Here is a 24,026-nt window from a genome sequence, read left to right as displayed (position 1 = left end):
AAAGAAGGCTCCAAGGTAAAAAAACAAACAAAACAAATCCCTCTTCTACCCTTCGACCTGACTTGCCTATTAGAAAATGTAATTAACTACAGGAAGTAAACACACACACACACACACACACACACACACACAACTATCCTCAGGCAAAGTAATGGTGCACAAGTTTCCCTTTATAGTTAATAATGAAGGGACTAAACTAAGATCGGGGTAACAACATTCACTGTTTTCATACACAATAGCTCTTGTGTTACACAAATCTTTCAAATCAGCAGCTGGTTCTCTGTGGTCTATGAGATCATAAACTTGACAGAGTCTTTCCAGTTGCATTGTTCACTGTATTTTCCAGCTGAATAAACCATTCAGCAATGCCCGGGGAAGCAGAAGGTCTTTAACCCAGACACTAGTTTATATTAAGTGCTTCCAGAGCTGCCTGAGCTACAGACAAAACAACATTGTATCCTAATTTTTACTGTAACAAATATGTTTTAACATACAAGCATTAAACTGAAGAGGTCTGCCTGAGTTACACTCCCAGACCAGAGAGATGTTAAAGCTGGTGCATTTTATTAAAACTTTTGTCAGAATCCATAAGACACACAGAGCTTGCATAAGCCTCAGTCCTCTAGTGTCTTCCAGGAGCACAAGCTACTGCTCATCAGCACTGTCCCCCTTTGACCTCTTCAGTACAGTTCTAAACTTTACAGGGACAAGACAGAGAAAATATAGCCCTGACATTTTCTAGTTCTTACACCAAAAAACAGTCCACGTTTAACCACTAACATACATATTGTAACTTAGGAGTGCTACACTTGCAAGGTACAGGGGTCATTTCTGCCTTTGGATACACCACAGAAACTCCCACTCAAGTCCATCAGAACTGTGTGCATATATGAGAAAAGAATATCCAGACTTCACATGGAGGTAGTTCTCAATCTCTTTTTTGCATATATGCAGACTATAACAAGGCAAAATAAATTATTAAAATCTGTGTCTTTTGCAAAGTTGGTATAATAGAGCTGGGCAGTGATCTGTTTACCCATCTCATGAAAATCTGAGCTTTTGAAAAATTTTCCCAACACACGCTGGGATGAGAAAAGTAGAAATCTCAAAAAAATTTCAGACCAAAAACTTGAAAAATAAATGTGTCTGTTTGGGTCAACAGAAATACAGGTAATTTCAAAGTATTTCAGTTTGATTTTGGCTTTTTTTAAAAAACGGTTCTTCTACTGTCATTTTGAATGAGAAAACTAGAATTTTTTATTAGAAAATTTCAAGTCAAGAAATTTGTTGAAATCAGCCCATTCCTACAAACTGTTTTGATGAATCAGCATTTTTCTGACAAAAAATGTTTCAGAAAAATTCCCAAACAGCTCTTCTGTATAACTTAGTGCAGGGGTGGGCAAACTTTTTGGCCCAAGGGCCACACCTGGGAATAGAAATTGTATGGTAGGCCATGAATGGTCAGAAAATTAGGGTTGGAGTACAGGGGGGTGAGGGCTCTAGTTGGGGGTGCAGGCTCCAGGGTGGGGCCAGAAATGAGGACTTCAGAACGCGGGAGGGGGCTCTGAGGTGGGGTGGGGGCGAGGGCTCCGGCTGGGGTGTGGGCTCTGGAGTAGGGCTGGGAATGAGGAGTTTGGGGTATAGGAGGGTGCTCTGGGCTAGGATCGAGGGGTTCCGAGGGCAGGAGGGAGATCAGGGCTGGGTAGTGTGACCAGATGTCCCGATTTTATTGGGACCGTCCCGATTTTGGGGACTTTTCTTATATAGGCTCCTATTACCCCTCACCCCCAGTCCCGATTTTTTACATTTGCTATCTGGTCACCCTAGGGCTGGGGCAGGGGGTTGGGGTGCAGGAAGGGGTGAAGGCTTCGGCTGAGGTTATGGGCTCCGGGGTGGGGTTGGGGATCAGGGGTTTGGGGTGCAGGAGGGTGCTCAGGGCTAGGATCAAGGGGATCAGAGGGTGGGAGTGGGATCAGGGCTGGGGCAGGGGTTTGGGGCATGGGGGGAGACTCAGAGGTGCAGGCTCCAGGCAGCGCTTACCTCAAGCAGTTCCCGGAAGCAGCGGCATGTCCCTTCTACAGCTCCTAACCAGAGGCACAGCCAGATGGCTCTGCACACTGCCCCGTCTGCAGGCACCACCCCTGCTGCTCCCACTGGAGCACCAGAGGGGGGCCATGCTGCGGCTTCCAGGAGCAGCATGAAGCGGCCCCACACCCTGTGCCCCGGCTGAAGCGGGGCCATGCCGCGGCTTCTGGGAGCCATGTGGAGTGGCCCCCGACCCGTGCCCTGGTTAGAGCGCTGGAGGGAGGCCATGCTGTGGTTTTGGGGAGCCACATGGAGCAGACCCTAACCCTGCTCCCTGGCTGGAGCGCCAGACGTGAGGCCATGCTGCGGCTTCTGGCAGCCACATGGTGTGGCCCCCAACCCTGCTCCTCAGCTGGAGTGCCGGTACGGGGCAATCCGTAGACCCTGCTCCCCCGCGGGAGTTCAAGGGCAGTCTTAAAATGGCTGGTGGGCCAGATCTGGCCTGCAGGCCATAGTTTGCCCACCCCTGACTTAATGGGTGGTACAGTTAACATAAAAGGAGTATCTATGTTTACTAATATTTCAAGAACTTCTATAGTTTGATATTTTCTACACAACATGTTTTAATCAGATAAACAGTAAAGCAAACTGGGTGATCTTAATCTGGACTTGAAAAACTCACTCTTGCTCTGTGCGAGAAGCTTGCCCTGGCAAGTGACAGGGACCACCCCAATTTCTGCAGAATCGAAACTTCCATTTTAAAACAAAATTAAGTGTCAGCACTTACAGTTGCAAAGAAGGCCTCCCAAAGGTGAACAGAATCTATGGACACTTTCAGTGACTCTGTTGCAGTTCACAGATTGACCAAAAGCAACAGCATGAAATTGAGAACCTGGCTGTTGCTGGGCAAACCAATAAGCCGCACAGTTTGGGAGGAAGGGGAATGAAAAAAGCAAGGAATGGAATCTAAGAGAGATTAAGAGACGTATATAGTACGTAGTAGAAACTTCTTTCATCCTATTATCTCCTCCCCCCCAGTAGCCACTAACTAAACTCAAAAAGAGGAGACACCTCCCTTCTAGAAGCTAAAGGAGTGGAGTTTCAGATTTATCCCACACCCACAAGCCAGAGACAGATATGAAGAATAGATTCTCCTGCACAAAGGTAAAGGACAATAGGCTGGTAGGAACTCTTAGCAGTTAGGGTAGACAAGAGGCTGGGCTCTTCATCAAGCTGTAGCTCTCTGACCTTGTTGGTGAGGACCTTATTCCCTCTTATCTACCTGTGACTAGTAGAGGTCTAGTACCTTTTAAATTTCCTGCCCACGGCTAGTGACTTTTTCCCCAGGCTGCTGCTGTGGGAGAAAGAGCCAATCTGAAAAGAGTCACAGTCCTGTTTAAAAGGTGCCATCTCTGGTGCCTATGTTCCCAGAACAAAGGCTGAGGATCCAGTGTTGCTAATGCTCGCAGTTTTATCACAAGTCTTGCTATACTGGATATTTTTCTTTATTTCCCAGCTCCTGGAATTATGAATTTTCACTGAACTTTCTTTTCATTTAAAAAAAATGAAAGTAAGTTTCTAGCCCTTATGGTTGTGGAGAACAGCTTGAAAATGTGAACAGAGTGCACTGTAAAGCCTCACATACAAAGGATCCAAAATTGATTTTAAAAAAAATCATGATTTTAAGCCAATCTCAAGTTTTTGGAACGCTTAGGATTGGCAATACTGAGGACCTGCTGAACCTCAGAAACAAGAGATTCAGACTTAAAAGTCAGAAATGAAATCTTTACTTACAGCTCCCATACCTTCCCACTTCAATTAGAAAGGAAGAAAGTTTAGTGCTTTCTAGAATGTTCTACAATGTTTAAAACAAGATCTGTTTTCCATAAAATTATTCACTAATGTCAAGTATCATGATAAAAAAAAAAAAGGAGGGGGAGGGCGGTAGTCATAGTCCTCAACTTTCAGCCTTACTATTAGAGACCATCGCAAATAAATTCAGCTGCTGTAGCTGAACACCAGTGTGTTTGTCAGCTGGATAACTGATAAAAAGCAAAGAGGTAAATAAACAAATTTAGCATAACAAATGCGAGGAATGTCTTGTGCAGAAAATGACCTTATCTACTGAATTTGTCTAGTTTATATCCTAGAAATAAATCATCACTACCCCAAGCCATTGCATATGCATTAAGTCAGCAACAGGATTTAAAAATGTACCCATGTTTTAAAGCAAGCCAATAAGGAATACACAGACTGTGAAAGAGAAGGTGTTTTAGCAACTGTGTGTTAAAACATGTCAGAAATTATCTATTTATCTATGCAACTCAATCAAATCCTCTGCAGCTTCTGCAATTTCTCATGTTCCCCATCTCTTAGAAATTTGTCTTGAAAACAAATACTAATGACCTACTGAAGCATTAAAGGGCAAACGCAAAACAACTTCCTGGTTATACACATATCAGGACCCACATTAATGTCAAACTGCAATATCCAGAGGAAAATATTTAGGCTGCAGGAGCTGATGGTCAATATAAGTTCTGTCACCTCTAAAACAATAAAAAATAGCCTAGGCTGCAAGGCTAAAAATAAGCATCTGTCAAATGCTACTGGAATCAGACGCAATTATGATAAATTTAGGCCTGCCTCCTGTTTGTACAGAACTGCCAAGTTTGAGGTCAGGTAAGAGAAAATATTTACTACACTGGCTGAGATTACCAGATGCTTTATTCAGATCACTCTGATTTGAGACTGTAAACTCAATGTTTAATTTGCAGTTGATTATATATATTTAGCACATAAATACAGGACCAAATTTAGCAGCCACACACAGTAATAGCCACTGAAACAGGGCAAAACATTTGGCTCCTATAGGCAAACAGCAGCATTTTTGAACGTGGCTTAAGTTCAAAGTTGCTCTATGGGACTTGGTCCCCAGATACTGCCACTCAGCAGGATTTAATTTAAAAATTTACTGAAGAATAAACTAGGTCAACTCTACTTTACACACTCTGGTTTAGCAATAAAAAACTGAATTTTCTGAATAAAGATACATAAAGTTTCGGTGGCTCATGAAAGCTTGAGATTTAATGCAAGTTTCACTTGTCACTCCTCAATCACAATAAATAGTCTGATGGGATGATGACCTCAGCGTCCTATGGAGAAGATATAGTATGTTTTACAAGCAAGAATGAATTAAGACTATGGAGGACTTGTGAACAGCTATTTTAGGATAACACTCATTTTACAGGCTACTCCCTGCCTGCTACTCCAGTTCATTGATGTCAGTGGGACTACTCACATATTTAAAACTAACTTCTTAAACCAAGGTCCTAATAAGGCAAATGGAAACATCTTGCCATTTTACAATGTATTTATCCAAGTGGAAATAATCTTAAAAATTAGTTAAACAATCTAGGAATAATGAGGAAAAACACAAGCTAACAGCTTTACTCTAGTGCAGTGGTTCTCAGCCAAGAGTACACATACCCTTGGGGATACGCAGAGGTCTTCCAGGGGGTACATGAACTCATCTAGATATTTGCCTAGTTTTACAACAGGCTACATAAAAAGCACTAAACTAAAATTTGATACAGATAATGACTTATTTATACTGCTCTATACACTGAAATGTACATATAATATTTATATTCCAATTGATTTTATAAATATATGGTAAAAATGAAAAAGTAATCAATTTTTCTGTAACAGTGTGCTGTGACGCTTCATATTTTTATGTCTGATTTGTAAACAAGTAGTTTTTAAGTGAGGTGAAACTTGGGGGGTACTCAAAACAAATCAGACTCCTGAAAGGGGTACAGTAGTCTGGAAAGGTTGAGAGCCACTGTTCTAGTGCATGTTTCTTATTCAAAATTCATCCCTGTCGAATTTAGCACCTTGAACTTTAATTTGTTCCACTTCCACTCTTAAAATCAGTTGCACCAGCTCTAACGAAGACATTAAAAGGTGTTACTGACAGATGTTTAAAAAGTATACTCTAGCACTATTTTATGAAAGTTTTGATAAAGCCTGTATACTGCATTTCTTCTGTGAAAAGTAGCCACATCTGCTTAGGAGCTGCAAGATAAACACGTACGTAAACCAACAAGAAACCAAACTCTTCCTTTTTTACCTGTAGTTCATATCCAGTATCTTATGATCCTCTAACACAATAAATCTTTACCATTGCAACATTAACACTTGACCCAACCTCAGTATAGCCTGATTCAGCAAGGTACCTAAGCACATGCCTAACTTTAAGCACGTGAGAAGTTTCAATGAAGTCAACAGGATTATTTACACTGTAAGTCAGGCACATGCTTAAATACCTTGCTGAATCAGTTCCATCTATAGGCCCTATCTTTCATTTACGTATGCTTTTTTTGGCTGGTTTTCTCAACATTACACTGGAGACTGAATTCCAGAGGTTTCAAGGCACCATTCCAATATCCTCCAGCAATAAATCAAGAAAATTAAAGCTTGGCCATCTGTCCCCAACATCAGGCAACAAACCTACCTGCAACAGTGAAATTTTTAACACCAGTTCCAACTGCCCAGGGCCAAGGAAATCTAGAATTCAACTAAAACAGTTTAATTACAGAAAAAGACTATACAGAAACCAGAATAAGTGACATAGTTTGGACAGCAAAATTGACTTCTATTGATGCTGCAGAAGCCTAGTAACCCTATGCAGATACTGAGTCCACCGCATAAGTGTTCTGATTAAATGCAGGGCACATAAAGCAACATGAAAGAAACACAAAAGCAAATCTTAGGTATGCCACAGTGAACTGCTCAATACAAAATATTTTAATTGGAGAATTTTTCCAGCATTATTATGAAAAGCTTCTCTCCTGCTGCAATACTTCTTAGACTAGAACTAAGCCCCGCTCTAATCAGGCCCATACAAAGATTAACTCTTTCCTCCTAGATTTTCCAGATAAAGTTAATATATGCACAAGAAAAATGGCAACTGTCTAGTTGGTGAAACGCACAATTGCAATATGTCAACTCTGCCTCACATGAAGGAGATGCAGGAAAATCTTTCATAGCAGATACCAAAAAACTGTTCTGTGACCCATTTTTAAGACACCTATGGCTGTAAAAGATCCCTAAGTCTCAAAGTGGCTCCAGTAGGTGATACAGAATTCTATAGAAGTACATAAACATTTGGAGAAAGACAACATGTGAACTGAAGCATACCACCAGGGAGTTTCATGAAAAGTAGGGCAATTGTGATATGTAGAGTTAAACCCCTCTGAATATCTAATAGAAACATACTAGTCTGAAGAGCGGGGCAGAGTATATTGTACATTAATGATACAAGGGTATGGTTGTATGTTTGGTCAACAACCCCAAATCCAACATAAAAATAAAAGTTTAGTGGCTTTTTCCAGGGGGAACCAGAGATGGAAATATATGGAAAGTATTAATGGGGACGTTTGAGAGGGAAGGAAAGATAGAAACTTCTTTTTAGCACTCTAAAATATAGTAGGTCAGACAGAGATCATCATCACAAAATGTTCACATTTCTGCTAATGGGGGAAGAGAGCTTTCCTCCCCTGAGAGGAAGAAGAAGTGGCCTGTATGAACTTGTGCTCCCAGTCCTAAGAGCTCACTTAATGGTCTTCTGCCCTGTGGAGAGAGGGGTCTCGGGGCTTCAGCTTTCCCAATAGGACTAAAGCCTCGGGCCCCAGCGCACGCATGCACGCGCACACACACACACACACACACGGGACAGAAGCCCTGAGCTCCCCCTGCCAGTTGGGTAAGCAGAGAATGGGGGAAGGCACAGGGGCTCCAGGCAACACTTTAAGAGAAGTTAAGCCTGGGTGAACCCAGGAGTGTGAGAGCGAGACCAATAGAAAGAGAAGCTCGCACATGCGCATTATATCAGGAAATTGCCTTGTTCTGTATTCAGATATCATGCTGTGCAGACCTCATGTGCTTGCCATCTCCCTGTATTCTGCAGAATACAGGCTGTGTTTACTGTTCATAAATCTAAAACTATTCAAATGCTACTTAAGTGCTAACCCTACGTTTATTTCATGGATGACAATGATGACATCTTCAAATTGTAAGAAAGGCAAGAATGAAGAAAACAGAAGTTTTAAGCCAGAATAGGAGGAAGATTTTGCATTCACTGTTAAAGGTGGCAAACACCTGTGCCTTACCTACAATGCATCACTCACTCATTACAAAGCAAGCAACTTAAAACATCACTATGAAATGAATCACAATAACTTTTTGTCTAAATACCCTCCTGAATCAGAACTAAGGAAAAACAAGTAAACGCATTAAAATTACGCCTAACCAGGTCAGATACTACTTTCGGCATTCAGTAAGGAAACTGATACAACCAAAGCTAGTTTTGTTATGTCATGGAGTATCGCTCATGCTAAACGTCGATAGTGCGATGGAAAATTTGTTAAGAAGAATATTGCAGAAGTGGTTGCAATTTTAGATCCAAGTAACACAATACTTCAACGACTAATAAAGCAAATTCCAATTTTGCGCCACACTATGGAAAGGTATTTCTTCCATATCAATGCTGATGTTGCAAGCGAGATACAAAACGATCTGAAGAATTCTCTAGCATTTAGCCTAGCATTCAACAAATCCATAGATTAACAAGATAAACCACAACTAGCGATATTTGTTCACTATGTTTCAGCTGATGGAATTGTGAAAGAAAAAGTGTTGGACTTAGTGGCGTTAAAAGAAACGACCCACGTTGTTGACATAAAGATCACACTTGACAAAATACTGACAAATGCCAATGTACCACTGGATAAATTTGTCACTGTTGCAATGGATGGAGTCCTGCCATGGTGGGGCAAAAAGTAGGCCTTATCAGACTCTTGAAAAGCAATTCCAAATTTCCAGAGTTTCTCCCTGTTCATTCCATCATCCATCATGAACATCTCACAGGTAGATACTTCAAGTCCAGAAATGTTACAAAAAAGGTTCTAGAAATTGTGAATTTCATCCACTCAAATGGGAAGACTCATCGACAGTTCAAAAATTTCATCAAAGAATTGGATCTTGAAGGCAAACCTAATGATGTCTCTTTCAGATACAGACTAACATGGTTGCTACTCTGGAATCTTTCCATTGTGTTTATTTAGTAAAAGGTCATGTACATTTATGGCATTAAATAACTGAATGTACAGGGATAGAGCAGGATGCTTCATTTTGTAGAAAAGGCTAAAGGCAAGACAAACAGAATGATCACACTAAAGCACTTTCTCTTTTTAAAGCTGTTGCCTATAATCTTACTTGACCACAATGAACAGTTTTCAAATTTTTCAAATGTCCAAAGATTCACTTGAGCATTTAATTACTGCAAAAATCTGAATAGCTTTCTGTACTCCATTGCCGTGAACATCAATCAGCCTTGAAACATTCTGCTAACTTTTAACAGTAATTGGGAGTTACATAAAGAGCTCTAATGTATCCAAATAAAAATGCAGCTAGCTGCCAAGTACTGAATTTTAAGGTCTTACATTCATCATGTGCAAATACTTGAACTGACTTTCTAAATAGCAAATTGCTTAAAACACAGCAATCCCTTTTCAGTGGCAACAGCTAAGCCAGCCCCCTGCCTTTCTTAGGAGTGCCAGTATTTTAACAATATCATAGTAATAATTCCAATATATCTCAGGCATCTTTCTTCTGAAAATCAAGGTAATAGCAGTTCTATGTCTGAAGACAGGATTGGAAAGCGTGGGAATGGTAGGAAGAGAATAAATTAGTGCAGTTAGTTTATTTTGAATTCTAAGTTTCTTTTGAGGTATAACTGCGGTAATACAAGTGAAAATTAGATCGGTCACTACAGACTCCCAAGTCACGGCAAATTTGGCTGAAGATTTGCTTCTTACACACACACACACACACACACACACACACGCAGTTTTTTTTTTTAAATGTATCAGAGGACTGCCAGTTCTGAGAAGACTTATCATATCTATTGTTATTCACGCATGCATTTGAAAACTGATAATACAATCTAATCATTTTTCCACCATTATCCTTTAACGATACTTTTACTTCCAATCATTTTTTAAATTCTTATCTTAACATTGTTTCAAGGAGATGAAGTTGGTTTTCTTGGTGCCTGCAGGATTTACTGCTCCGTCACAAATATCTCAGCCTGCAATATTCTGGTGGATTATCAGCATCCATACGGATCAGTGCAGGCAGGAGAAGTCTGTCTACAGTCAAAAAAGTAATTTTATTTCCAATTTTGAGCAGATCTTTGGAGGGTGCTAAAAACCGCTTGTTAGAGAATATTGTGAGTCAGGGAAAATACTATAGAAATGCTACATTACCCTTTTATTTAACGAGTGAACTTGCAAAGGAAGAATCTAACCCTATTTTGCACCTTCACTGTGTCTAAGGTTTAATGAAAATGTATTTCACTACCAGGTAATTTTGTCAAATCAAAAATTAATTTGAAATTTTCCACCTGTCTAATCCAACTTTGTTTTTTGTTGCTTTCTCTCTCCCTCCCTCCTTTTTTAATACGGAGCTATAATGGATGCAATTGCTGTGAAGCAGGCTCATGTTGCATGCAGGCCTTCATTTCAGCTCTACAGCATTAATCACAGTATAGTCCTGCATCAATACGTCTTCACCTGAGTACAGAGATTTACTGATCATCTGTAGAAACATAGGATATTTTTTATTCAAACTTCACTGAGTTCCTCATTTCTCTTGAATAATAAACAACCTTAACCTTAACCCATATCCACATTAGGTTAATCATTGCTCACATGCAGCTTATATTCACTGCAGTACTACTTATGTTTACATGAAACAGAATAAAGTATCAAACAATGTGTTCAATGGGACAATGTTCACTTAAGACAACTTAATAGGAGCTCAAACATGGATTAATTTTAATTAGATGGCTTGTCAACCTTCTGCACTGGGTTTGAAAATCTTCTGATTTATTTTCATTTGAACAAGAAAGAAAAATAAATTTCAGATTGGAGTCTGTTTAATTTACACACAGAGCAGCTTGAATTTGAACTATAATGAATCCTATATAATCTGATACACAGTATACCTAGCACAGAGTCAGCCAGAGATTTTCCCTACATGGTCACTACACAAGAACAGCCTGACACCATTCCTGAGGTGACTGCTCAGTTCAGAAAGCTTACTAATACCGTTGTGATTAGGTTGCTGCTTAGAGCATTTAAAAATAAATAAGACACGTATGGCCTTGCATTAATTTTTAAATTAGATAAAATCTTAACTGACATCTGGATAAGTTTTGATATATTTAATAGGACTATGATGCTGTAAAAAAAACTAAGCTATTTCACACACAAAAAGCATTTAATTAACCTCACTTTTTCTTTCAACACCAACAAAAGGGCTGACTACCAGTCATTTATTTACTATCTTAAGAAACTAGACTTTTTTTGACTGGAGAGATAAAAAGTTACTTTAATGTTAAAGGCTGCCAATATTGAGACAACAGCATGACTGAGGGTATGTCTACATTACACCCACTACAGCAGCACAGCTATGATGCGGCGAGTGGGCCAACGTAGCACTGTAGCATAGATACTTCCGTAGATGTAGGAAGGGGTTTTTCCATCAATGTAGGTAATCCACCCCTCAGAAGTGGTAGCAAGCTCAAGGGAAGAATTCTTCCCTCAACCTAGCCACATCTACACAGGGGGTTAAAAGTTCACATAATGATGTCGCACAGGTCGCAACATTTTTCACAGCCCTGAGCAACGTAGCTAGGTCGATGTAATTTTTAAGTGTTGATCTGGCCTAAGATAATTATAATACCTCCTACTAAGGAAGAATACAGCTGAACCACAACATTACTTCAACATCAGGGAGTCTGCATCATTTTTTTTTTTTTTTAAAAAGCTTATTGAGAAATAGTAGTGGATCTTTTGGAACATGTTCTCTCACATATTTACATAACAAAATGAAATCGCAACAGGTCAGTTTTCCCCAGATTCACACCATTGTTCTTCCATTACCTCTTTTACTACACTCTGCTTTTGGCTGCATTTGAAAGTCTACTTCAAACTGGTAATCATGGTTCAATCTAAGACACTGTTTGCGCCAAAATGGTGTTGGAAATTACTTTATTTTTATTTAAATTGATTTTCAAATGTGGCCCTCTTTACACTGGCCACCTGAAATATCGACTTGACCCTTGAAGTCCCTAGGTACATGCATGAGAAGTCCCACTGGCTTCAGTACCATTACTCACATCTATGTATCTACAGGGCCCCATCCCAAGTGCCTCAAAACCTTTTTACGTATATGTCTTCACAATGCCTATAAGAAGCGAAGTACTATTATAATCCCATTTTACAGATGGGAAATTGAGGAACAGATACCAAGCAACTTTCACCACAGAAGACCAGATGACACACTGATGACCAAAGGACTGCAAGGTGCTATACAGGAGACCCAGATTCATAAAGGAATTCTTGGGCTATTGATTCTCAGGCCAGCTGGGTCTGACAGTCTTAAGGAAAGAAAGTGCTCTGTTTTGAAGAAAGCAGGTACAAAATGCATCATGTTTATGAACCCTTTACCAGTTTAGGTACTCAGATACTATTGTGATGGGCACCATATAAGAACTGGAAGGACTCATGCTCTGCCAGCTGTGGAATGTAAGAGCCACAGTAGCAGTTCTCAAGAAGAGTGAGAGAAAGAGCAAGAGGCAGCATTAAACCAAAGCCAAGTGACAGCTGTTAATATCAGTTAACAGCAAGAGTCACTCCGCCAAGATGACAAGGCCAGCTTCTCAAGTGTCACTGTCAGGAGTAACTGGAGAGCATCCAGATACCTGGGACCTAATCTCCAGAATAAAGTACTGTTATTACAGACTTCTGTTTTATTCTATAACTTTATTTTTATATATATTCTCTGAAAACATCTGCTTAATGTGCAGTGGCAGTCAAAAAAGCTAACAAATGTTAGGAACCATTAGGAAAGAGATAGCTAATAGGACAGAAAATATCAGAATGCCTCTATATAAATCCATGGTACACCCACACCTTGAATACTGCATGCAGTTCTGGTTACCCCATCTCACAAAAGATATGAGAACTGGAAAAAGTACAGAGAAGGGTAACAAAAATGATTAGGGCTATGGAACAACTTCCATACGATGAGAGATTAAAAATATCAGGTCTATGAAAAAGGTCTATAAAATCATCAATGGTGTGGAAAAAATGAATAAGGAAATGTTTACTCCTTCACATAAAACAAGAACTAGGGGTCACCCAATGAAATTAATAGGCAGCAGGTTTAAAACAAACAAAAGCAAGTACTTCACACAATGCACAATCAACCTGTGGAACTCATTGCCAGGGGATACTGTGAAGGCCAAACCTACAACAGGGTTAAAAAAGAACTAGGTAAGTTCATGGAGGATAGGTCCATCAATGGCTATTAGCCAAGATGGTCAGGGATGCAACCCAATGCTCTGAGTTCACTACAGCTTAGCTGGTGAATTGCTCTGAACTGACCGGAATGGACAATGCTTTAACCTTTATTTCTCTGGGTTAACCTAAGGACTTCCAGTTCTGTGTTCCAGCTAACTAATAAACCCTACTATTCTGAAAACGCTGCTTCAGCATCACTGCAAATACTGGGTGAGCTGCATTAGTTCTGAAGACTGTACAAGATTCTACCAGGAGTATCTCAGGCCTGATCTACACTATAGAGTTGGGTCGATATCAGGCACCTTACACTGACCTAAGTTTGTAAGCTTCTACACTACAATGTTGCTCCTGCTGATCTAAGTCACTTACTACACCAATCTAATAATTCCAATTCTGTGAGAGGCATAGCGCTTACTCACAGTGTACACACTGTGTTGACTGTACCGGCTGTCAGACCCAGGTGGCTGACAGCCCACAGCCCCTGTCAGCCCTGGGCGGCGGAGCCCCTGGCATCTGTCAATGCCCTATACTGTCAATTAAATTGGTGGAAGTGTTCCTGGTGAGGACGCACATCACCGACAGATAGAGGGTAGTGTGGACATGCAAAATCGATTTAATTACTGCAGTGGCTGTACGTTAATGTAACTTAAGTTGACTTAATTTTGTAGTGTATACTTGCCCTCAGTTGGAGACGTTGAGCAGGGCTCATGGTGTGAAACAGAAGTACTGAAAGCCCAGAGGTTCAGTCTCAGCAGGTGGTGAGGCTGCTTGATCTACCCTGAAAGAAGGATGAGATCTCTTGGGGGTCTGGCACATTGACCAGGATCCTCCAGGAGACTGTTCCAAAGGTGAGGACATAGCACCGATCCTGTGGATCTGAGACAGATAGTCTACCAATGAATACCTGTCCTGCTCTTACCTCCCATACAGTACTGATCAGGGGAATTCATTGCCAGAGTGAGGAAATTTGAAGATACCCTCTGTTAAGAGCAGATTAGTTCTAGTCATAATCAATACCAATCCACATGGATCTGTTCTTATTTAAGCTTTACCCAGTTTCTCTGGATGCGCAGAATGCCTGGCAATACCTTCCATATCAGGGCTTGAGTCTTCAGCAGACTACAAAACTATTTGAGGGTAGGAGTGGTGGTTCTGGTCCAAAGCTGAAATTTGTGAGGCCTGTGCTGTCAAGTGCAAGTCTCCAAGTAGGAGTAGGGTGGGGCAGAAGGCAAGGATGGGAGGGAGGAACCTGAAATGGCTTCTCTTCTAGTCCCCCTGCTAGAGGGCGTTATCGAGTCAGGAGTTTCCTCTTTAGAGAATCTCCTTCGGTTACTATTAATCTATCCTAAATCATGAACAGTGACAAAGGGGAAAAACAAACTCTTGCTGTACCCCACCCAACTCCCAGAAAAAAGTTAATTTTTCTGACCACAGCTGCACTTCTATTACTTGCCTGCCACAGTTTGGGCTATTCAATAGGGCTTCTGTTTTTCAGGGTTTATTTCTGAGAGTTATATAAATGTCCAAAAATTGAGGGTTTTCGGGGTTCTTTGTATGTATACTGTGGAAATAATACAGACTGTCCATTATACATTACAGTAGTATATATTGTAATGAGTAATGTCTCTGTACAGTTTCTTAGTGTGTTTTATCAAGGTTCTGTTTAACTACATTAAAGCACTGTAGGAACCTTTAGTGAGAGCCAGCGGGGTCTGCACAGACCAATTACCATGCAACGCATTAGTGTGCTTTAAAAATCACACCCCCATAGGGTATGCATTACTGCTTTGTACAGACAAGACCTTAGATACAAGTAGCCATTGGTGTTTATCTAATAAACACTGGATATTTTTTTAAAATGTACCAGGGTGTTTTATGAGTGTTTATCAGTTAAAACTGAAAATCAGAAGCCCTACAATTAAAATATTGATATCAGTCCAGTTGGAGTACCATCATACTTCACTATTTTCACAACCAGAAGCTAAATGTGAAGAACAGATCATCTGCTAATGCCATCAGTGTGTCACTATTAAAAAGCTTCCCATCATCTCTTTGAAAGCTCATTGCAGGATAACACCATCCAAAAATAGCAAGTACTTTTAATATCTACATGAATAGCAAGTGCATTCTGTAAGACTTTACTATCCCTGGAGAACAAAGCTTTCTACTGTTTAACTAGTGCCAAGCTGAGCTGAAGACTGCCTTGAACCAATCTGTACCTTTTTGAACTGCTAAGGAGTCAAGACAACTTTGGAATTACCATACACAATTTACTGTCTCCTATTTATCTGAACTGAAGGCTGACCTGCTGAACAGTGAAACAAGAGAACAGCTGCTGTGTCTCCACACAATTTAAACTGGCATACACAAAGACGTTTAAGTATAAAGAAACTGTAAACCAATCCAAGCAATATTTTGCTGTCTGAATCCTCTCTTACTCATCTTTGTTACAGCACAATGTTTACATCAGAACACTAAGATTAACAACCAACATTTGCTCAACTCAAACCTTGTTAGATTGTGTTATATTACCTTTTTTAACTAATTCAGTATAACAAATGTTCCCCTCCCCCTCAAAAAGCAGTACATGTGGGTATGGAATGAGAAATATTGGATCGTTCTTCCAGTGTAAGAACAAGCTCACAACCCCTGAGATATTTAGAAGGCATTCTACTAGCTTTAAAACATTTTTTGTTCATCCAACTCAGAGCCTATTAGCTGTTCTGTGCATAGACGTCTCAATTATTTTGAGCCCAGTGTCAAAGCTCCAATAGACATTAAAAGGAAGGGGAAAAGCTACTACAATTGGAATGCTATCATAAAGCAAAAATGCTGCAATAGAAGTGATCCCTAAAGTACAGTCTCTCTCTAAAGGAAATTGAAGCCCACATCAAACCACTTATATGTATTAGAAAGACCTTTTAAAACTGAACCATCTCTTAATTCGAAGACCAGTACATAAATTAGAATGCTCACCCCTGCCATAAAAGTTATGTGATGTCTGTTGTGTGCTAAACTCACACTCTTGTGATAACTCAGCCTACAAACTTAACCCAGTTGTGAATTTAACTGTAAAAAAGTTAATAAAACGCCAACCCATAAAAATAAATATTGATGAGAAACGATCTGAAAGGGAGACAGAGAAACTGAATTAGTCCAAACAAAAAGGCCTACTGAAATAATTCAAGGCCTGTGTCAAGATCATGTCTGGTAAACAAGAGAAGTGTGGAATCAGAAATCAGTGAACCAAAACTGATGTGTTGGAAATGAGGCTACTCTGCCCATCAATCCCCCTTTTGTGGTCCTTAAGGGAAGACTTTAAAAAGTGGCTACATCACCATCATGACTGCCACCATCTTCTGGGACCCAGGACCTTCTTCATCCTAATCCTGAGAGATGTCCTGAGCAGACCAGGCCAGAGAGAGGAACCCAGATGACACAGCCGCTTCCACTGGCTCAAACTAAGTCCCAAATACCATCTGGAATATGAAACTTGGTCTCTCTTCCCTCCCACTCCCCTATGTCCTTTTCCTTCGCCACCTTATTTCTTCATTACCTGTTCCTCTTTTTTTTCCTTCTGTCTAATAAAAGAGTCCGGCTTGGAAGGCTAAAACACTATTTTGTAACACTACTGCAAGCCTGTGACCAGAAACAAGCAACTAAAAGCAATGCTCTCAACAGCCCAATGCTGGTACAAGTTACCAGATCTTTTGTAGTTTGCTGAGGAGGCTGATAGGAACATGTGCTGTGCCTGTGTTTCTCCAGCACTGAGGTTGCAAGTGAAAGTCAACAGCAGACAGAAGCTGTATTTTCTATCTTTGCTATTTCCTTCTCTTCCCTTTCGTGTGTGTGTGTATCTGGTTTTGTCTTAGAGGAAATGGGATCGGACTTCAACAACAGCAACAATGACAGTGCCAGCCCATCTTACTAACTTCCCTCCCCCCCCCCCCCCGAAAGAGGAGTTATTACCATCTTTTATCTAAAAGACTGTCAAACAAGGAAGGTGGGGGGGAGGAGTTTCCTTCTAAAAACTCTCGCCAGCTGAAGGGAAAGGGAACAAGGGATGTTGTTGAAATGAAAGCCTTACTTAATACTTTACATTTCAAGTGCTTTAATTGTTTTTCCTTCTTTTCTGTATCTTTAATAAAAAGTTAGCACAGATTTTCAATGTTGTACTTGCCATGGTACTAAGCAGGCTGAGGTCTCTGCATGCCAAATCCTGAACCTTGTTTAAAACTGTTTATATTGGACAGTCACTGGTTTATGTTAACACTTTTGGCCCATCTAGTCCATCTAAATCAAAAATTTGTGAACTGTTCACAAACATTCAGTTCCTTCAGTGATGGCAACAGAGCTGATCATCCTGTCTAAAAGCTTCCCCAAAAGCAGCTGCCAACCTCTAGGACACTTACAATACTTTATGCCAGTAGTTCTCAAACTGATTTGATTGCGCCCCCCCCAAATTTGTGTCTGTAGTAGTTTATGCCCCCCATCACCCCACAAGCACATATACCGATAAAAAAATAAATCAACATGCAATTCCCACTAAATGTTAAAAACAATAAGGCATTAATTCAAACAGAGTAATTTAAGTATACAGTAACGTATATTTTAAGTGAGATACCTATTGTGTGTGTGTGGGAGGGGGGGCAGTATTGTCACCCTTACTTCTGCGCTACCTTCCAAGCTGGGTGGCCAGAGAGCAACAGCTGCTGGTCAGGCAACCAGCTTAGAAGGCAGAGGCTCCATCAGCAGCAGCTCAGAAGTAGGGGTGGCCTGGAATATACAACTGAACGAACACATCCACAGAATTTGCTCTTTATGCTCTGACCAACCTGTGAAATATGTATGATTTCTCCATGATTTAAGTAGACCCCTATTCACTGCTGTGGGTAAAATGTGCACAGTTTGTTTCCCTTAAAGCTTCTCATGCCCCTCAACCTCCTAGAACACATTCCACACACTCCAGTTTGAGAACCTCTGGTCTACACAGTATTTGCAGCCCATGGGACCAAGCCTCACAGCACGAGTTGACAGACATGGGCTAGCAGGGTTGGCACTTGCACTCCAAATATAACTGTGCAGGCTGAGCATTGAAATTACAGCTTTGGCTGGAGCTTGGGCTCTGAAGCCTAGAGGGATGGACTTCAGAGCCAGAGCTCCAGTCCAAATTGCAACTTCAAAGCACAGCTATATTTAGAGCATGAGCACAAGCCTTGCTAGCCCAAATCTATCAATCTCGAGAGCTTCAAAAAGCTGTATAGACAGTCCCTTAGGGGCTTCTCCCATTTCCACCCTTCACTTCCTTAGCCACACATTGATGACTGCACTATACACTGAGCAAAGGGTCAGCAGTCCATATGAGTAACTGTACAGGAGATGCACAAAAAAGCAAAATAAAAACCAAAGGTCACACAAAGGTCAGTCTGACTTCACAAAAGTGATACCAATTTCTTGCATAAGTTCATGCCAGGTACAACTCCCATTTGGAGGCATTAATATTAGCTGATGTCACTAATTCCATTTACATTGTTTTAGTCAAAAAAATTGTTAGAGGCAAGTGAAGGTATTGCAGGTATCCGTTTTGATAGCCATGTCCAAGGGTAATATGCCACTGACTACTACTGTACATAAAAAGAGAGTATTAGGAGCACCTTGTGAGCCCGTGGTAGCACAAAGCTTTACCGTTCGGCAAGTTAGAACAACTTGCTATAACTTTTTCAAGAGCAGCATGGATTCTCATCTCAGGATGGGAGCCAACTCTGCTGATGGTAACCCTGTAGATTTCTTTAAGTTCAATTGGAGAGTATGGTTAGAGGAATGGCTCAAGCTCTGTGACATTCCTACCCAAGACAAGAAAGAAGATGTTTAAAGCCTTTTCATGGGTTTGGAGAGCAACTATGACTTGAGCTCATGAGAAAGGTTGAGCTAATGCAGCTGTTTCCAAGCTTTAAACCTAAGGAGACTTTCAAAGCCAATTTTTGAGTTGTTAAGAGTGCTGGTCAGAGTCCAAGAGGACTCTTATGAGACTCCAGTTCTCCAGGACATCATCTGTAATTGCAGGCCCTAACTTTTAAGACATGCTTGTTTATATTGTGACTCCATCCATCTATACCAGCAATACATTATTTTGGACCTTGACTAGAGATGCTGAGATAATATATTCATAAGGGCAGATCCACTCCTGGGCTGATTGATATTACAGAATATTGAAGAGGTAAGAAATTATAAATGCAGTTTAGACACCAAATAAATTCACCTTAATGTTTTCTTCATACCGAGAAGCTATTTTATTGCCCAAACAAGATACTAAATTGCTCCCTAATAAGGTTTGTGCTTCTACAATTAACGATAAATGCTAGAAGAAATTATCCTTTTGCAGCAATTAAAACGCCTTGCAGCAGAGTGAACTCTATATCAAAGTGGATTGCTTACCAGTGTTTGAATGAGCATGAGAAAAACTATCCATGAGTGGGGCCTTTTTTTAAACTTCATTCATATGTCAGCAGAAACATTTTAATTAGGTAGGGTAGGGCAGGGCCTGTAGCTTTAAGGGGAAAAAAAGTTTCCAATTCCTCAGTGTAATATTTATTTGGCTTTCCTCCATCCTTATTTTGGGGCGGGGGACAGCAGGAGAAGATTAACACTGGCAACCCAGCATTAAATTTTTACAGTCCTCATGCTTCCACTGTAACACAAACCAAATACTATTGTGTATTTAGGCCCCAATTCAGCAACAATTTAAGCATATGAATAGTCTCACTGACGTCAGCAGGCCTTAAGCACTATACATAAATTCTTCACCAAATCAAAGCCTTAATGCTTTAAAAGCCAGTTTACTACATTTTTTCCAGTTAACTTCCCCTCGCTTCAAAACCTTTTAGTATGCTGAGTCATTGTGATGAATAAGCCCCCTATATGCTTTTGATTATTTGAAGCTTGGTAACAAAAAACCCAAGTAACTGGCTCTGCATCAACTGTGCTGCATTATAATCTAAGGCTTGAAGCTGTCTAGTAACTGGGGCTTTGTGAAAGAAATCCATATATCTGAAACTACTAGGACAGTTGAAACTAAAGCTGTTCCACATGTAAAAATGACTATCCCTAAGTCAGAGGAGAAATAACCCAAACTACCTCTCTGCATATGTTCATATTTAGAAGTAGCATCTGTGGTATAACTCCAACATCATAACTGCAGTGGCTATAACCCAAGAAGAATGAAATGTCAAGTTTATGGAGAAGGAAATTTACTATAAAATTAAAAAGACTTACAAATATCCACCTCAAAAGGACAAATGGTCTGAGGAAGAATAATATAGTGTTAGAGAAATATGAATTAAGTTTGGGATAATGAGAAGTGAGGCTCTCTGTTCAGTGTTTGAGATAAGGCTCAGTCTATTTCTAGTTCTCTGTTCCAGCTGTCATTTCAACTATGAATGTTCTTAATATAGTGAGTGCCATAAAATATGCAGTGTTACCTGACTAAAAACATTCTTAGGGACAGTGACTCTGCATGTAATGAAATGCATCTTAAAGAGAAGATTTACAATGGATTTCAATGCAACTGGAAGCAAGCATTTAGAAACAACACATAAAAAAGGTTTGTAACAAGAAAGGAGATGACAAGCAAGCAAATCATGTGACTATATAAAAAACAGATAACATTAAACAAGATACCTCTAGCTACAGTCTAGGCCAGTGGTTACCAACCAGTTGATCGTGATCTCTGGCGGCACAGTGGGGCTGCCGCGAAGACAGGCTCCCTGCCTGCCCCAGCCCCACGCCACTCCTGGAAGCGGTCCTGTTGGCGGGGAGTGGGTGGCCAGGGGGCTCGGCGTGCTGCTCCTGCCTGCAAGCACTGTCCCTGCAGCTCCCATTGGCCGGGAACAGGGAACTGTGGCCAATGGGGACTGTGGGGGCAGTGCCTGCAGAGAGGGGCAGCGCACAGAGCCACGTGCCCCCTGCCACCTCTCCAGGGGCACATTGGCCTCTTCTGGGAGCCGCATGGGGCCACGGCAGGCAGGGAGCCTGCCTTAGCCTCGCTGTGCCACTGACCAGGAGCTGTCCCAGGTAAGTGCTGCCCATCGGGAGGCCGCACCCCAACCCCCAGACCTGACACCCAACCCAGAGCCAGCACCCTGGACCTCTCCTGGACCCCAACAGTCTGCCACAGCCCGGGGCCCCCTCCTGCACCCAAACTCCCTCCCAGAGCCTGCACCATGCACCCCCACCAGTGGTCTAGGCAACATCAGATGAATTGAAGTGGATGGCCACAAACTCTCATTCAGAAGCAAATGAGGGCTATGAACTGTTCCCTGTCCTTGATGAAGGGACTAACAGGGGAAATGGACATTTTAATATCAGACCAAATTAACACTACATTTGGAACACAAGAGAACTAGAAACATGTATGAGAGTTCAGCAGAACCATCTAACATTTTTTAAATGCAAGTCTCTAGTAATTAGGTGCTACGTAGTGTTTAAAAATCTTAATACGTGTTGGCCAGCATGTGTTAAAAAACACCATTTGTTCATCCAGATTACACAATCTTCTAAAGGAGCAGCTACACACTCCAAATTCCAGCCATAAGGGGAAAAATAGCTGTAAAACAAACTGCTACGTCTTGGCGACTTGATGTAGTACACTGGTATTCTGCAGTTTCCAAGACATTCTGAACAGTTTTCTGTCCGGCCCAGCATAGTCAACTTAATAAATTCTTTTAAAAAAATAATGTAGCAAGAGCATGATGGCACTTCAGAATTTAAAAACCCCCACACGCTTTCTACAAAGCACTACATATCTCACGTCGACACTCCATAAATTATCACCAAACCACATCAATCCACACACAGATCCTCGACCTCTCTCAACCTACCAACCACCTTGGACATAACCTGATTCTAACAACTCAACTCCTACTACAGTGGTTCACTTATAAATTAAGTATAGGTCTCTGCTTCCACACATTGCATCAGATATGCAGCAAGCTATTGGCCACAAAAGTTGTCAGACAAAAAATGGTCTCACCACAATACAGTAAAGTTACAGGTAAGAAATAAAATGTTTTAAAAAGACAGCTTTTCAAATGACTACTCAGACTAGCTGCAAGTTATAGATTTTCTGTAACATGGGTGGTATGTAGCACTTCAGAATGCTGACAATATGCTATATCCAGTCAATCATTTCAGGTTACCAATCATCAAAGTTCCCAATTTTTCTGCCTAGAACAAGTTGAGGAGATAATCACTAATTGTTTAGCTAACTGAAACACAGTTAAAGACAGTTACAGTCATAAATAAGAAATGGAAGATTTCTTAATATTCTCTGCCATCCTTTCTGAAAGGAAAGTCATAGAACATATCAACAGAACAAAAGATTATCTTCCATTCAAATGAACGATTGATTCATCTCCTTTACAGATCGCTCCCAAATGATGAAAATAAGGAACTAGCTATTGATGTGTGCCAGCAGTACCACAAAGCTGGGTTTCTTTCTTTTTGACTATTAATCTAAAAATATCAACTTACTTGATCAAAACAGATGACCACTGGTTACAGAGAATGTCTAAAGATCACCAAATTATCATACAATTGCAGGTACACTGAAGAAAAACAGATGTTTTCAACCCCTTTCTGGATAGAAAACTCAGACAGTTGCAACCTGTAAAAGTTCTCTCCTTAAATACAGTTACTAGATCATATATTTTATTTCACAAGTGTAAGCTTTTATCTTCTCCTTAGCTAGGCAGGACTCCTCCAGCAAGCTGTTATTTTTCATTTGGCAGTAGCTTTAGGAATACAACAGAATCCAGATGGGCTGGCATAAGAATTGGTTTCTTTGATCCTAGTGAGATGTTCCAGTACCAGAGATTTATCAAGGCCCTACTTTTTAAAGCACGTAAGATTGTACACCTACAGGTTAAAAAAAAGTCAAGAATATTAAGCACCGATGAACTGGAAGGGGCATGCACAAGTCCTTTGTCACCCCAAAACATCCTTTGTTAAGACCCACAAAGGAGAACCTCCATTTTTAAAAAATTCTCAAGGCCTTTTCCTTGCAAAGATAACCATTGGAAAATCATTGCTATCCCAATGAATCATCTCACTAAGTCCCTGCAAAAACCTTTAAGATTGCCTTGTGCATACTGGAATTATAATCACACAAATCAAATAAACTGGGAGAGACTGGGGGGACAAATGGAAAATAAATTATTTTGCAATCACCCCTCCAAACACTCATGTCATTTCGGTTTATTAACAGTGTTCAGACCTGAGCATGCCCACTATTGCTATTTACTGTAACAATGGTTGCAGATCCCTGCTTGTGTTCCCCACTAATGCCTCTAGGCACACATACCATATAGTTCTCACAACCTGCACTGCCAACTTCTCCAGAAGCACATGAAGAAAACAGGAGACAGGGACAAGCTACTGAGTGGGAGTCTCACAGCCGCTGTAGCTGTAATCCTTATCGCTGCTTATTCCTGTCTGCTAAACCCCAGCATAGAGTCTGAAGAGTTGTGATTGGGAGGGAGCCTTGTGCATCCATCAATAAACTGTCTATGAGCTTAA

The 24,026-nt window shown here is 40.7% G+C and overlaps 1 protein-coding gene across 2 annotated transcripts in view; it reads right to left on the bottom strand.

The window, feature by feature from the left end:
- VCL (vinculin) overlaps positions 1-24,026 on the bottom strand; it is a 98,134-nt gene that overhangs the window by 63,442 nt on the left and 10,666 nt on the right. The gene's annotated exons all lie outside the window — the stretch shown is intronic.

The sequence above is a fragment of the Mauremys mutica genome, chromosome 7 (genome assembly GCF_020497125.1).
Source record: "Mauremys mutica isolate MM-2020 ecotype Southern chromosome 7, ASM2049712v1, whole genome shotgun sequence".
In the NCBI taxonomy this organism is placed as follows: domain Eukaryota; kingdom Metazoa; phylum Chordata; order Testudines; family Geoemydidae; genus Mauremys; species Mauremys mutica.
Note: the sequence above shows the minus strand (reverse complement) of the source record. Positions and strands in the feature narration are given on the sequence as shown.